General features: G+C 34.9%; 1 long non-coding RNA gene across 1 annotated transcript in view; it reads right to left on the bottom strand.

The window, feature by feature from the left end:
* The window catches only part of LOC141503041 (uncharacterized), a 53,272-nt gene extending 38,367 nt beyond the window's left edge, over nucleotides 1-14,905 (bottom strand). Inside the window, exons 1-2 of the long non-coding RNA XR_012472750.1 lie at nucleotides 14,298-14,905; nucleotides 12,218-12,320 (exon numbers count right to left, since the gene is read on the bottom strand). This is a non-coding gene — a long non-coding RNA (uncharacterized LOC141503041). The remainder of the gene's footprint in view (nucleotides 1-12,217; nucleotides 12,321-14,297) is intronic.
* Between the last annotated feature and the right edge of the window lie 785 nt (nucleotides 14,906-15,690).

Below are 15,690 nucleotides of genomic sequence, written 5' to 3'. Positions count from 1 at the left end.
CAGTTCATTAATTTACACTGCTTTTCTGTATTATTATTATTATTATTATTATTATTAATATCTGTCTGTATGTCTTTCCTCCTCTTGTTCTCCTCTCCTGCTTCTCCCTCCCCAATGAATCTATATAGTTGCAGAGGCACTGCTAATTTACATGGGCATAGTTTCTTCATTTGGGTAATCCCAATACTAATGAAATTACAAGCCCCTATAATTATATATAAAGTTACAGTTTTATATATATATATATATGTATAATATATGTATATATAATATGTAATAATATAATATATATACATATATAAACTTACAAATATATATATATATATATATATATATATATATATGCACGTTTATATATTTATATAAACTCATAGTTTTAAACTCTTCTGGTTGTACCAAGAAGTTAGAGGTCTTTCCTATACTGATACAGTCAGCTTATGTCATAGGCTACACTTGAACTTGGGTCTTACTGACCTTAAAGCTTGCTCTCTATCTGCTATGCCATAATACTTCTTAGGAATACATATATATATATATATATATATATATATATATATATATATATATATATATATATATATATATCATGGATAATAGCCATGATGCTTTGCAACCCCTTTCACAGGATCATAGGGAGAAAAATATTTCTGTGATACTAGATGAAAGTGAGTTGTTTGCTTGAGGTTTAGGAAGGACCTAGCAGTGTTTACTTAAATTTATTGACCCTCCCCACATTTTTTTTAGCATGCACCAAATGCCCAAGGCTTCATGTACACAACTGAAATACACACTGACCTTTGAAAATAAATAGAGTTTATAATTAAATTCCTTTCGATGCCTCTAAGCAGCTGGACCTGAGATTTCTTGATGGGGCAAAGGGGCAGCTTTGGGTCATGGGCGATGGGAGGAATTCTAATCCTGACTTTGGTTGCTGGACCCTTTAATCCACTGGGACACATTGAACTTTTGCACATTTTGTCAAATTCCTTCTCAACAGAAATGGAACTGATACTGCAGTTCTAACTGCTAAGATAATAGCATCTTGAATTTTGAGGGTACTTTGAAATCCATTATCTTATTTGCTTCAAGGAAAAGCAAAGAAAACAGGAAAGAAGACATGGTTAAAAAAGGTGCTAATCAATCTGTTTCTGCTCATATTTGGTCAGGGTCATCCTAGTGCTTTTCTTTGTATTTATTTTTTTCTTTGCATTTATTTTGTTACTATCTATGATATTTACTAATGAAAACATATTTTATATAGCACTTTATTGCTACCAAACACTTTCACATACATTATCTCATTTGATCCCCAAAGGCCAGTAATGGAAGGAAAAAATATGCTTAGTTTGAAGTAGATTCATCTTTGACGTATTGAGGAAAAGGAAAAAAAAAACTTGCCATTTATCTTCATTTAGCAAATAAAACCATTGAAACTAGAACCAAATCTACCTGTCTTGAGTGACAATAAGGAAGTAATTTTACCTCTGGGTTGGCATTTCCTCATTTGCAAACTGAAGGAGTTGGGCTTTGAAAGCATCTCCTTCAGCCCAGAGATTCTATCTCAAGGAACCTAAATATATTTTCCCTCTGGCCATTTGTATCACTCAAGGCTTCTCCATTCCCTAGGTCATAGGAGCCACAAAAAAATCTGCAGTAAATTGAAGAAAGAATTATTTTCTTGCGAATTCAAATTTCCATGAAAATCAAAGACAAGATGACTTATTAATCTAACCTGAAGATGAACTAAAGCTGGAAGAGATAATAAATATATGAACTAACAGAATCAGAGTTTAAATTAACACCAAAAGGCTAGAACCCTGAATCAAATCTAATAAGATGAAATTAACTAAGACTATGGATATAGAAAGGCCACATGCCGAATAGCTGGAGTCAAGGAGGCCTGAATTCAAGGTCTATTTCTCATACATACTGGCATGGTGATCTTAGGCAAACCACCAGACATACATTCTAGGTCCCAAGCACCGCTCTGAGGGGTTAAGTTGCAGAGTGTGCCAATTTGTATTGGTGGAGGAGGCTTACTAATTGGGAGAGACCGGCACAAATAAAGTCAAAGTTCTATAACAAACATACATATACATGGTACATATGTATACATACTATATATCTGCAACACATATATATATACCTATAGTATATATGTATACATATCTACAGCAACATTTATGCTTACACATGCATCTATTATATCATATGTTTATAGTGATATATACATAAGCATATAAAATATATTTATAGTACAGGATATATCTAACTATATCTGTAAATATATATCTACGGCAGGACAAGGAACCTCCACCCTGCTGGCCATATTGGTCCAATGTTGCCCAGGCAAAAATCTCAGGCAGGACTCTAAATTAAATAAATCTAGGAGCTTTTTAGGGTTGAATTAACTAAATTTTGTATAAATAGAGCCTGCATATGATGTTATAAATTTCCAAATGGCAAGGCCCTTGGCAGAAAAAAAAGTTCCCCTCTGATCTGCAATATTATATATAAACATCCATACACATTATATGTATTTATGCAAACATATGTCTAAAAACTTGCATATAGATACACATGCATTACAATACTCACAATTGATGGTGTACACATTTATGGTCAAATATGCATATGCACATAACTCTTGAGTGTGTGTGTGTGTGTGTGTGTGTGTGTGTATGCACAATACACACCGATCTATAATACATCTATACACACTCATAAAATAGTCATATCATACATGTATGTTTATGCACACATCTGTAATGCATGTATATAACAACATATAACATGCCTATAGGAACACACATATACATCTAGATACATATACATTAATGTACATATTTATAGTATATATGCCTACTATATATGTGCTTGCATGTATGTATGAATGCATATATACACACTACACACCTGTATATGTGTATATACACACAAGATCATCATAGAACATGTTATATAAACTCATGTACATGCATCTGTAGAACATGTACAGATACATAGAATACACATATCTATGCATATATATAATAGAAAATATATAAATAACACATGAAATCCACAGTACATGTGTGTATGTATATATGTGCATGGGTTGTTCAGTCATTCATGAAATTAATATATGGATGAATGCATATAATTATACATGTATTCATTTAAGTTTAAAATTATATTTTAAAATATTTTATTATTTTACATAAAATTGATTTTATATTGATATAATATATATTATTTATATTTGTTAATACTACTATATTTTATAAAATATGGGGAAAAGTTCATTTCTAAATAATTTGAGTAGAATATAAGTTCAATAGACATTAATGCATGGATCTGGATAAAGAAAACCTGCTGCAATTTTAGGCCTTAGTGATTAGAATAGTGGTATGTAGAACAAAAAAAAAAGCAAAGGATCAGAACAGGAGAAATGTGTTATGATGGTAAGAAGTCTAGCCTTTGAACCCATGGTCTTCAATTCCAATATTGGTTCTTCAACTTAGTAGCCATGTGACCCAGGGCAAGATTTTTAACCTCGGAAAACCTCAATTTCCTCTAAGTAAACAGGGAGAGAATTATGACATATTTATGTAATGATTTTCTTTATACCAAATCTAAGAAGTAGGCAATTCAAGTTTCATCTTCATATTACAGATGATCACACTGGCTTCCCAGGGTCAGAGTGAAGCTATAGCGATATGACATAACAAAAAGTTCTTTGTAAACCTTGCAAAGAGGGCTCTGACTCTGCTCCATACTGCCTCCCACCATTTAAATGACAGCTATGTTATGAACAGACTCAAGTTCTCAAGAGGAGAATCACAAATTATTTAATAATCATTTTTAAAATTCTCAGTTTTACTAATAAAGTGAACAATTAAAGCAACTTTGAAGTCTAGTCCATCAAAAGAGCAAAAATAACTAAAAGAAGCAAAAATTCATAGTGGTAGAGTTGAGGGAAAATAGATACATTTATTCACTGCTGGTGAAATATGAAACTGGAAGAATTTCTTGGAGACTAACCTGCTAGAATCTTTCAGAAGAAACAAAAACAGAGTAGCTGTTGATGCAATGGGTGGAACTCAGGGCCTGGAGTCAAGAAGACCTGAAACTCAAATCCCCGGCAGTCACTTGCGATTAGAAAATCGTTTAACCTCTGTTTGCCTTAGTTTTCTTAACTGTAAAATGGTGGTAATAATAATACCACCTTCCAGCATTGTTGTGAGGATCAGAAAGATGCTATTTGGTTTTTAAAAAAAAATATTTTATTGTTTTTTTTTATAAGGCAGTGGGGTTAAGTGACTTGCCCAAGGTCACCTAGCTAGGTAATCATTAAGTGTCTGAGGTAAGATTCGAACTCAGGTCTTCCTGACTCCAGGGCCAGTGCTCTATCCACTGTGCCATTTAACTGCCCAAAAGATGCTATTTGTAAAAAAAAAAAGTGCTTAGCACAGTGCCTAGCACAATAGAAAGTATCATATTATGTCATAAAACAATCAAATGATTTAACTCAATAATTCTACTGCTGATAAAAACAAAAATTGTATCAAGAGGAAAAAAGGTTTCCATTCAAAGATTTTTATAATAGTATTAAAAGTAATTTAAAAAACCCTAGAAGTCACCTCAATTATCAGTTGGGAAATGGTTAGATAAATTATGATCTTTTATGCAATGGAATGTAAAAATAAAACCTTGAAATACAAATTTAAAGTAGGAAGACAAATCTTCCCCAGTTTAGACCTGATTCACTGTGCCACCTAGCTGCTCTTGGGGATCCTTAACCTGTAGAAATCAGGGTGAATGTGATAGGTTGTCAAAGAGGCACTTCACTTGTTCTACATATATCTAGAGGGATATCAGAAAATTCACTTATAGTCAAAAGTGTGATCTCCTAGGCCTCACTTTCCTCACTAATAAAATGAAAGAAATGGAGTCATTTCTCATTTGATAAATGATCAAAGGATATGAACAGGAAGATTTAGGAGAAGAAATAATGCTATTTACAGTCATATAAAAAATACTCTAAATAATTATTCATTTGAGAAATTCACATCAAAGCAACTCTTTGCTACCCATCTCATTCCTGTTAGATTTACTAATATGAAAGAAAAGGAAAATGATAAATGTTGGAGAGGACACAGAAAAACTGGAACACTAATACACTATTGGTGGGATTATGAATTTTAATCCAACCATTCTGGAGAACAATTTAGAACTGTGGCAAAATGGATAAAACTGTGTATAACATTTAACCAAATAATGCCACTACTAGGTCTATATCACAAAGAGATCAAAGAAAAATCAAACATTTATAGAAGATTTTTTAGCAAAGATTTAGAAATAGAAGATATGTCAATCAGTTGGGGAATGACTGAATAAGTTGGGATATATGATTGTGATGGAATACTCTTGTGCTGTAATAAAGGATGAGCAGGATAATTTCAGAAAAAAAAAAAACTTGTGAAGAACTGCTGCAAAGTGAGGGGGCAGAACTAGGAGAACATTGTACATAGTAACAACAAGGTAATACAATAATCAACTGAATGCCTTAGCTATTTTCAGCAGTAAAGTGATTAAAGACAATTCCAAAGGATTTACAATGAAAATGCCATTCACCTCCAGAGAAAGAGCTGTTGGAGTTTGAATACAGATTGAAGCATATATTTTCAAGGTTTCTACTTTTCTTGGGTTTTTGTTTTGACTTTTTTTTGTCTGTTTTCTCTTTTACAACATGGTTAACATAAAAATATGTCATGTTTGACTGCATGTGTACAATCTATATCAAAATGCTTGCCTTCTTAAGGAGGAGGAAGAGGAGAAAGGAAAGAAATTTTATTGTTAAAATTGTTTTTACAGGTAATTGAGAAAATAATATAAAAAAAGTTCTTTTAAAAAAAAATGAAAGGAATGGACCAGTTGATCCCTAAAATTCCTAACTCTAAATCTTAGTTTAGCAATGTAAATCCTGAATCAATCCATCAGCCAACAAGTTTTTATTAAGTGCTTAGTACATGCCAGACACTATGCCCAATACATGTGATACAAAAAAGAAAAAAAAACCTATTTCCTCAAAGCATATACATTTTAATCTCATTATGATGAAACTCCATTCTATCCTGTATCTATTAAGTTGAGTATTACATGAGAAGACACCTTAGAGGAGGCAGATTAGTTAGAAATACAATTTGGTAATCTGAAAAGCAAATAATTCACAGCTGCATAATATAGAATTAATAATATTTTACTTTCTTTAAGGCTTATTACCCCAGGAGTATTACTTATTTTGGCTATTAGGCAATGGTGGCCCAGGGCATAGGATATTATCCTTGGACTCATGAAGACTGAGTTTGAATCTTGCCTTATTCAGTTTCTAGATATGTGACCCTAGGTAAGTCACTTAACTTCTCAGCCTCAGTTTCCTCTTCTGTAAAATGGGGATACTTATATCACTTACCTCCCCAGACTGTTGTGAACATCAAAGGAGTGAATGACAAATATAATATTCTATGTAAACCTTAAAACTCTTTATAAATGTTATTATTGTTGTTATTGCTTTTGTTGTTATTTATGATCCTCACGCCCTGATTTCTTTTAAACACAAGGTATGAATATTCTGAATTGCTATCAGCATCATTAAATTATCATGTGATAAGACTGACCTAATGCTTATTACCTCAGCATCCCCTGGCAATTTAACACTGTCTTTGCTTTACTTTAGGGACTGTGAACTTGTTTTTGAAACTTTTCATAATTAATTTTAGTTTAACATAGAATTTCTTTGTAATCCTATATATTTTATGCATTTAAAATTTCTTATTAAAATGAATAATAAAACAAATATAATACAACAAGCATTAAATATAATATAAAATAAAACAAAAAATAAGATAAATAATATAAGTATAATAAAATAACATTTTATTTTAAAATTCTTTATCTTAAAAATTCTATTCTTAGGATTCCTAAGGACTGACAAGGAAGAATACACATAAAAATGGTGATGTATTCCTATTTTTACTCATTACCTACCAATATAGCTTCTAGGAAGGATTTCTTAAGCTTACAATCTAAATTCAGATCAAACTTAAGCTAAGACTTTATCCTCTTTCCCAACTTTAGCACTCTTTTAAGAAATCTGTGACTTTAATGCTGAGTTGTTAAATGTAATTTGTGTTTATTTCCATGTTGTTACTTAAATAGATCTATGATCTTTTTAATATATATATATATATATATATATATATATATATATACATATATTATATATATATTTGTTCCCTTCAGTTCAGGTTTCAACTCATCCTCATTATCTTATCTTAGGCAATTGTTTTCTATGTTTTCTCACAGTGTTTATTAGAGAAGATACCCAATAAACTGGAAAAACTTCTCTAGTCCTTTTTAATAGTTTCTGATTACATTATATCATTCAGTTTGGTTGTTATTATTATTTGATTGTTGTAGTTGTTTCTTTCTTTTTACTTTTTTGTATCCTCAGTGTTTAGCATATTGTAAGTGCCTACTAAGTGCTTACAGATTGATTAATGAGTCCATCTGTTATCCTTCACTTCTGATTCATGATTAAGCAATTTAATTTTCTAATCACAGATTTCCTTAATTATATCCTTCATACTTAAATATCATGCATGGCACTGTGTCTTAAAGTCAGGAAAACCTGAATTCTTCCTGCCTCTGACATATATTAGTCATGAGCAAGACTCTTGACCCCCCAGTGTCTCAGGCAATGTTCTAAGAGTATAAAAGATACAAGCAGGGAATTTCCAAAATGTACAGTCTTTGCATTGATTAATCATATATCCAAACCAAAATAAAAATTTCTTAATACCAAGCCACTTCATCCTTTTAGATCATTGTTAGGTATATGCTTCAGCATATTTGCACCTACTTTATTTCTTCATTGTCCTTTGGTCACATACAACTTGAATTATTCAGAGATCTTTTGTGTTCAAGATTCATTCTTTAATGAGATCCACTAAAATCCCAAAAGGGATCAATTTAGCAATGCTCCTAAGAAAAACTAAATAGCTTAGACTTTATCACACAATTAGATGATCAGTTTAGTGAAACAGTTCAAGTATATCTAAATCTAGGTCCCTTATAAACAGATCCCTTTTGATTTCATATCAACAAGGAGTTACATCTAAAAATTGCACTTGAAAAAATTTCCAATAGTCTTCCACAGTTCCAAATTTCTTGCTTTCATTTTCTAGTCCATTTATAAAATATCAGTGTTCTGATGATGTTATGTGTTTATGAAAATTGAAATACTACCATTTCTGAGGAATCCATGAAAAGAAGTCATGTCAGAAGTCATTTTATAGAACATTGACAGCTTATTTACAAAATAGTTTCTCTCAACAACTCTGTCTAAAAATCCTTCCAAACCTATAAGAAACAGGTGGCATAGTAGTAGTAATAACATTTCAAAGGCAATCCCTACCAGCAGGCAACTTAAGTTTGGTACTTGGGTTCAAGAACTAAGATTTCTAGTTATACTAGAAGGCATCCTACCATAGCCCAAGGACTTACAATCAAATTCCAAATTCAGATTTGATAAACAAATTTAAGAGCTTATTATGTTAGTTAATATAAAGAATAAAGTCTGCACAAGAGTCTTTGCTCTTGTGGAACTTAACAGTTTCATATAAGAATAAGACATAAATACAGATAATAATAATACAAAATATTAAAAAGTGCAGTCATACAAATTGAAGACCTTTTTTATTTTCAACAAAAAGAAAAACTTCCTGCGGGAGATTGTATTTGTGTTGGATAGAAATAGAACTCCCACCATGGTGGGACAGGTAAAAAGCTTTTTCCCAAGCACTGTTGAATTTAAAGGGCTAATAGCCAATTCCATGCCTATCTCCTTTCTGATCTGTATCCACAATAGTCCATAAAAGGTGGGGTAAGACTACCAATTAACACAGTTTCTCAGGAGAGTTCAGTTTGTCTAGCCAGCCACTGAATTGGTCCTATTGTAAGACACTACAGCTCTCTACTGACCTCTGTAGAAGTTAGAGTCCGTTATCTCTTTTTCCCTCCAAGTTCTGCCAATGTTCCAAAAAAAAACAAAAAAAAAAAAAACTGGGTACTTTCCATCCAAATAAAACTTGGAGAGGAATGGGAATAATGGGACATTCCAATTTTCAAACTAGGGCTGGGCTATGTACCTGGATATGGGAGTGGAGAGGAAGAATGGTGCTACCCATTTTGGATTAAGGTTTGAATTGAGGAAAATCTATCCATTCTGGCCCTAAACTGGTCCAGGAGTTTCTCTAGTGTTACAGTACCCAGGCAGGGTGGTCAGATCAAGACTAGAGAAAGCTGAGCAGTGGCTCCTCGGTGTCAAACCACCACAAGGTGGGGCAAGAGAGAACTTCCAATTAGTATCATGGCTCCTACCACTCTTTAATTGCCATTCCTCCTACCTTGAGAAAGTTTTGACTCTGTCCCTAGCAACTGAGCTTTTCTAAAATTTGGGATGAACCTAGATTTTCACCTGCACATGGACAACAAGTGAAGATGAGAGTTATTGCTTTTTGCTACCCAGTGCTTGGGTCTGATTTCACCAGCCCAAAAAAGAAGTGTGACTGGGGTCACAATTGCATTCTGATGCTGGTGATAGAAAGGAGAGGTAGAAAATGGTATTGGATTTCCCACTATCTCCATGCCAACCATTCCAGGACCCCCTGCATTTGGCATTAATGGTCTAAATAGAAATTACTAGATCAATCTCAGGTGGAAGCTCAATGTTTCTCCTCACATGAATGGGAGACTTTGTCTCCCCCTCCCTTTTACACACCTTCCTCTCATCTAACTGGGAGCACTTTTCTTTCCTGCTTACTGTTTTAGGTAAAAAGATTTCTGTTATCACAGCTGTTGCACTGATTAGGAATATAACAAAGGAAGAGAAGGAAGACGTTCTAGGCATAGGAAATAAAGCAAGAAATAAAATTGAGTAGGAAAGCCCAGTACATATGTGAGGGAATTCAGGATTTGTAAGAAAGCTAGTTCTCAATCCATTTAACAAATGACAGTTATGTTTAAGGCACCAAAAAATATAAAGTGAAAAGCAAAATCAGTCCCTGTCTCTAAGGCATTTGACTTATGTGGCTGAATAGAACATATAAATAGATAAATTAATGCCAGACAGATTGATGAGGAAGAGTGCCTGTCAATTGGAAAAGTTTACGCAGGAAGAGGATTATCAGTTGAATCTTGAAGAAGACAAGATTTTATGAGGCGAAGCCAAGAAGAGAATTTCCACAGATTTTGAGGCCTGTATGAGCAAAGGTATGGAAGTGGAAGATAGAATGTTGAACTCAGGAAACATTTAGTAGTTCAGTTTTGCTGGAATGTAAAGTTTATGAAGGGAAGTAGTATGCGATAGGTCTGGAAAGATCAATATAAGTCAGAATGTGGATGGATGGCCTTAAGTGCTAGGGCAGGGAATTTATGTTTTATTATTAGAACATTGTAGAATCAACTGAGAGTTTTTGATCAATAGAGTAGAACTGTTAGACTTTTATCAGAAATATTAGTTTGGCAAAAGTGCTAGATAGATTGGAGAAAGGAGAGACTGGGAAACTAGACTTTAGAGAAACTATAGTCCAGTAAGAGATGATGACCAGAACTAGGGTGGTAATTTCAGAAATGAATAGGAGACAGACATGTGGTGTGTTCTGAAGGAAAAAATAAGTAAAATTTGATACCTAATTGGACTTGTAGATGAGGGAGAGGAAAGAGTATAGGTGAAAAACTTGGATTATAAGAAAAATGGTGGTATCTTCAAAAATACAACAATTTGGAGGCAAGGAAGACTTAGGGAATGACAATAAATTTTATTTGGGATGTGCTGAATTTGAAATGTTTATGTGAATTCCAATGGAAATATTAAGTGGGTGTTTGATAATAAGGGTTCAGGAGAAATGTTATTATTGGTTATATAGACTTAGGAGTTATTTGCATAAAATTAAAATTGAAATCACTGAGCACTGATGGGGTCAGTAAGAGAGAAGTTGTAGAAATGACACTGTTTAGGATAGAGATACCCATAGGGTTGTGAGATGGATGATGATCCAACCAAAGATTCTGAAAAGGGGTGGCCAAACAGGTTGGTGAAGAAATAGGAGAAGCAATGACCTATTTTTAAGTCATTGAGTTATGTCTGATTCTTCCTGACTCCAAATGGAGTTTTCTTGGCAAAGATACAGAAGTGGTTCACTGTTTCTTTCTCCAGTTCATTTTATAGATAGGAAACTGAGGCAAACAGGGTTAATTTACTTGTCCATAGTCACCCCAACTTTTTAAGTACCTGAGGCCAGATTTGAATTCACATCTTCTTGACTCCAGGCCCAATTCTCTATTCACTGAATTGCTTTGCTATTTACTAGACTACTCATTTTCTTTTCTTCCTATCCTGTCTTATTCTTCTAATCTAGGCTTGTGTTGTGAAATATGATAGTCTAAGTGGTTGGCAGCTCATCTGCTCCTCCTCTGAGTTACCTTGGTGATTTTCTAACTTCCTTGCCTAGAATGGACTTCTCCCCAGCAAGTCCTCTAGTTGAAATGCATTCCTTCCTTCAGGGTACAACTTAGGTCCTGCTTCCTCCTGGAAGCCATTAAATTGGAAGGGATTTCTCTTTTCCCAGTCTTCTCATGGCACTTCTTTTTGACTGTTTGTCCTAATAGGCTATAGGTCTAAAAGTAATGCAGGAAGCTAGTTATAGTATAGTTCATTCATTTTACATTTATGGAAATGGAGGCCCAGGAATTTAAGTGACTTGATTAAGATCATGAAGGTAGTAAGCAGCAGAGGGAAGATTTGAATGAACCTAGGTCCTCAAAATCCAGAGACATTTCTTTTTCAATTGTACCATATTGCTGCTATCTATCATGTTTTGTCTTAAATAATCATAACAAAACTAATAACAACAACTAACATTTATATAGAACTTACTATGGACCAGGCATTGTCCCATCAGCTTTAAAATGATTATCTCATTTGATCCTCATAAGAACCCAAGAACAATAATAACACAGTGACAATTGCATTCATATCTAAGCTCCCCTTCTTGAGACTGGAGTGTGTATCTATCTTTTTTATCTTTTTCTCATATTCTCAATACCTAGTACTGTACAGAAGCCAAAGCTCAGAGTTAAGTTATATTTGTTGAATTAAGTTAAAGACAAATACCAGGGTGTAGTAGAAGCACTGCTTTGGGGTGGTGGTGAAAAGAACTCCAGAACTGGACTCTGCAGCAACTCACTTCCCTTTTGATATGACTCAGTTTTCTCATCTGTAAAATGAGAAGATCAGACAGGATAACCCCTTTCAGCTCTATACTCTGAGCCTATCAATTACCTTGGTGAACTATGATAAAAACATAGCCTAGCTTATCTGTGTCAGAGGCAGAGTGATTTGCCAGATATGTGAGGAATTAGAGTAATTTAGGGGGGGAAAGCTAGCTTCCAAGACAGAAAGATCAAGAAAGACAGCCTCTCACATAAACTGACTGGAACAACTTCTCAGGATTTTTGGTAGTTTTCTGAAAGAGGGAAAATAAATGCTCATCTGCTCACATAGAAGGAATTTTCTAATGAGGAGTTCTCTAATGCCAGTGAATTTACAAGTCTAGCTATTTTTTTAATAGCTAGCATTGATATAGAATTTTAAGTAATTTTATATACATTATCTCATTTGGTTATTGATAGGTAAAGATTGCTATGGCTCCTCCAGGAGCAAATCACTTCCTCTCAGCAGACTTAGGTATTAAAAGTCAGCACACCTTGCTCATCATTCTCTCTCTCTCTCTCTCTCTCTCTCTCTCTCTCTCTCTCTCTCTCTCTCTCTCCCCACACACACACATGCACACACACACACAAAGCCTTGAATAGACAACACAGCAATGAACCAATCAATAAAATTATGACAGCTATTGGATGGCTGGAGTGGTTTGCCTAGTATAGGGTTTCCAATGGAAGGTTGAAGTTTTGGACAGTTTCTCCATCTCTATTCACTCCCTTCATCCCATAAAGAATCATATAATTTAAAAATTTGGAAAAGTCATGGAAATCATATGGTCCAACCCTTGCATTTTATAGAGGAAACTGAGACTAGGGGAAGGAAAGCAGCTTATTCAAAGCAATACAACTCATAGGGTAGCAGCACTAGGACTAGAATGAATCCCCAGAGAGGACAGCAGTGAGAATGAGAGCAGGGCTCTCTGCCAGACAGTCAGATGGATGGAAATGAATGAATCCATCTGGACTTAGCTCACATGATTCTCCTATGAATTATTGTTTTACCACACATTTTCAGATACTGGTATGGAAAACCCTAAGTCAAGATTATTATTTAGGCAATGTAAACTGCTTCCCCTGGATACAGGTAGAGGTCAGTAAAAGAATATTTTCCTTAGGAAAGAGCTCCTACTCCAATTGCTCTTTTTTTTCTACTGCTGCTCAAGTCAAGTGAGTTTGTTTTCCTTCTCTCTCTCCCTTCCCTTTACCTTTACCTCTTCCCTGTTCCCTCACAACATACTTTTTTGGTTCTTTACTTTGCCAGTCTTTTCCATATCATTTACAAAATACTCAATCATGCCCCCACCCCAACAGAAGTAACAATCCTCAGGTTTTTAAACCCATGTAACTAAACTTTTTGTAGTTAGTCAAATGATGGGATTTCTTACAGGTAGGCACTCCATATTTACTGCCTGCCTCATGATGCTTGGGAATGTAGTGGTCCTTGAAGCTAGTCTGTCATTGCCAATCAGCCTTATGTTACTGGACCTCTTCTTCTCATCCTCATCCTTTTCATTTTGACATAAATCATTTACATCCTGAAAAGCTCCAAAATCACAGCAGAATTTCCTTCTCCAGGGTGCATCTGAAGACACCTTTTAAAAGATTAATGCATCCATGTACAGTTATAAAGCCATATCTGTGTGTTTGAAAGGGAACCAAACCTTCTTAGTTACAGGTTATTTTTAGTGCCTTAGCATAAAGGATGATTCCCAGTCTGTGGTCAGAGCCCTTGTTTTCCCCACATGCTCTTTGGAGAATTAATTGCATTAGGCATGCATCTGCTAAGACCTTGATCCTTTTTTTTTTAACTTCAATAGCCCTTGACCCTTTATCACCAGCCAGTCCTTTTCCCACCCTACACACATGCAGACTGGAAAAACCTACAGTCTAATTTACAGTTTGGTACATTCTAGCAGCACTAACCCAGGTCAACACAGCTTTTCAAACAGGTTTAGCCACACAGTACTCACTTTTGCCAGAGAACCAAGTCAGGCAGGAGACATATCAATCCAGGGACACTTCCTGAAAAAGGACGTGAAAATCCATCGTAGGTAAAAACTGTTTTATCAACAATCCATAAATCTTGAGAGAAGCAGGGGGGAGAGAGAGAGAGAGAGAGAGGGAGAGAGAGAGAGAGAGAGAGAGAGAGAGAGAGAGAGAGAGAGAGAGAGAGAGAGAGAGAGAGAGAGAATGAGAGAATGAGAATATCTCTGGATTACAGTGTTGACTACTCTGTATCCAGCCTGACAGCTCTGTGAGAAATACTACTCTTATGCACTTGTTCACTCTTTCTCCATTAGAGGAGGAGTCAGTGTTGCAACATTTATGTTCCTTGCTTGAGGCAAAACACTGATTTTCTTCAGCATGCAAAATGTCCAGAGCCTGCCAGATTTACAAGGTTACGGACGTAGTTAGGACAGTAGGAATGCAGCAGAGTAGAGAAGAAATAACTGATTCTCCCCAAATCAGCTTTGTATCCTTAACACTACCGATCATCCCTTAAGTCTATACTGGGAAAAATACACACATACACACATACACACATACACACATATGCACACAGATGCACAATCCTCAATCGTTTCTTAATAAACCTAATAAGCTCTAAGAGGCAATTTCTTTGGGCAGCCAAGACTTGGAGCAGCAGGGTGTCAAATTGCTTTCTTTTTATTCAGAGTGATTCGTGGGCAGCCACGGATGTCCATGTCTGAGGGGGGATAATAGGGAACCTATTGGAACCTGGAACCCTAATGAGGTGGTGTTGGAATAAGAAATGGGAAAAAAACAGACAAGAGCTCAAAGAGCATTTTTGTTTCTCCCTGGGCACCAAAGATTCACGAACACATCTCAGAGTGGAGGGTTTGTTGTGTGCATAACAGGGACAAGAAGTAGAAGAGAACCCAACGACAAGTGTTCTGCTTTCAGTGCAAAGATGCTCTTGGTTTTTCCAAAGATCTGAAATGTAGTTTTTTCAGAAAGTACTTCATGATGTGGCTTTTTATTTTTAACTTAAAACAAGAACAACACAAAAAGAGAGGTACTTAAAGCTGCCAGTATCTGTCTGATGTCATTTATTTCATATTGTTCTGATTGTTACATATTGGTAAAACACTTCCCAAAGTTATTTTAAATAAATGATATTGGGATTCAAGAAAATTATAGGAATGCTGGGTTCTACCATTTTTAATCCACTGCTTCTGGGGAATGACTGACAAGTCTCCCTGGCAGGGGCCACTCACCATTCAACACTTGGGAAGCCAATGAAAAATCCCATGATGCATCAAGTGTCTATCTAATGTGCCAGAAGCCTAGGAGCAGCTTCAAAGGCATAACCTACTCCTTATAATGTCCATACCTTATACC

The sequence above is a fragment of the Macrotis lagotis genome, chromosome X, assembly GCF_037893015.1.
Source record: "Macrotis lagotis isolate mMagLag1 chromosome X, bilby.v1.9.chrom.fasta, whole genome shotgun sequence".
In the NCBI taxonomy this organism is placed as follows: domain Eukaryota; kingdom Metazoa; phylum Chordata; class Mammalia; order Peramelemorphia; family Peramelidae; genus Macrotis; species Macrotis lagotis.
This window is presented reverse-complemented; position numbering and strand designations above follow the sequence as displayed.